The sequence below is a fragment of the Pinus tabuliformis genome, chromosome 3_2 (genome assembly GCF_031772625.1).
Source record: "Pinus tabuliformis cultivar Carrire ecotype Pingquan chromosome 3_2, CPIR1, whole genome shotgun sequence".
Taxonomy (NCBI): domain Eukaryota; kingdom Viridiplantae; phylum Streptophyta; class Pinopsida; order Pinales; family Pinaceae; genus Pinus; species Pinus tabuliformis.
The window spans coordinates 1,040,576,509-1,040,577,663 of record NC_142302.1 but is presented as its reverse complement, the minus strand read 5'-3'; the positions used below and the strand labels follow the sequence as shown (position 1 = coordinate 1,040,577,663).

Here is a 1,155-nt window from a genome sequence, read left to right as displayed (position 1 = left end):
AGTTTAAACACGTTCGATTTATTTAATTATTTATTTTTATGATTTGTTTATTAAACTTTTAAATTTGATTTAAGAAAATTTAAAATATTCTATTTCAATAAGTGAGGACTTCTTTGTGGCCAGTATATTCAAGAATGGTGATTTTTTAGTTTTATATTCTTGAAACATATCTTTATGAAAAACATCTTTATCATCATTTTTATTATGTCTTTTTGGAGACATTATGTAAAATTGGAAGGATAGAGAAGCTTAGCATGGCCTTTGCTCAAGTATTTCGCACACAAATTGAGAAAAATGGTCTTTTTCTAAGTATTTTTCACGCAAATTGAAAAAGTCCAACTTTTTAACCTATCAATTTTATCATATCAAATTCTAAAATATTTCACACACGCAGTTCACTATTCAATTTTATACCCATGAAACAAGTTCAGTGAAAAAGTAAATTAATTTAAGGTTCATGGGAATTTAACATATATCTTTGTTAAAAAAATCCCTCCGTATATATGTTCATTACAGTTTGCTCAGTTTACGTCCATTACAAATTTGGACATTCAATGAGTATGTAGTAAATTCAATACTCTTACCCTAAGTGAATTTAATTCTCTTAATAATAATAATAATAGATATACAAAATCCCTAATGGATATAAAGATAATATAATGATTTATTTTTAAAGTTATTTAATGTTATTTATTATAAAGGTAATTTTTTTTTTAAATTGAATTATTCAGATTATAAATAAGCTATGTTGTATTAGATTATAAATGAGCTATGTTATATTATATTATGAAAACTATAAAATTTATGTTGTGCTCTAAAATATTATGTGAATTATGAAATTTAAGTTAAAATTTTATAAATTAAATTAAAAATCCCAAAAAAATCTATAAATTTGATTTTAAAATTTCAAAAAAAAAATGTAAATTTTTTTGTTACTGGTTATTGGTAATCCCTCTAAGCAGGTCTGCGCAGATTGCAGGCCACTTTAATCCAAACTTTCATATAAATCTAAACTTTCATGTAAATCTTCAAGCAACCAATTAATTGGATCTCTCCCGCGTAACATAGGTCAATTAAGCAATCTTCAATATCTTTATTTATCAAATAACAATTTGACTGGATCTCTCCCCCTTAGTATAAGTCACATAAAGGATT

At 24.2% G+C, this 1,155-nt stretch overlaps 1 non-coding gene across 1 annotated transcript; it reads left to right on the top strand.

The window, feature by feature from the left end:
* The first annotated feature begins 206 nt into the window (after positions 1–206).
* Positions 207–307, top strand: LOC149184153 (U6 spliceosomal RNA). The gene has a single exon (XR_016257900.1). It is a non-coding gene; the product is annotated as a U6 spliceosomal RNA (small nuclear RNA).
* Positions 308–1,155: the final 848 nt, after the last annotated feature.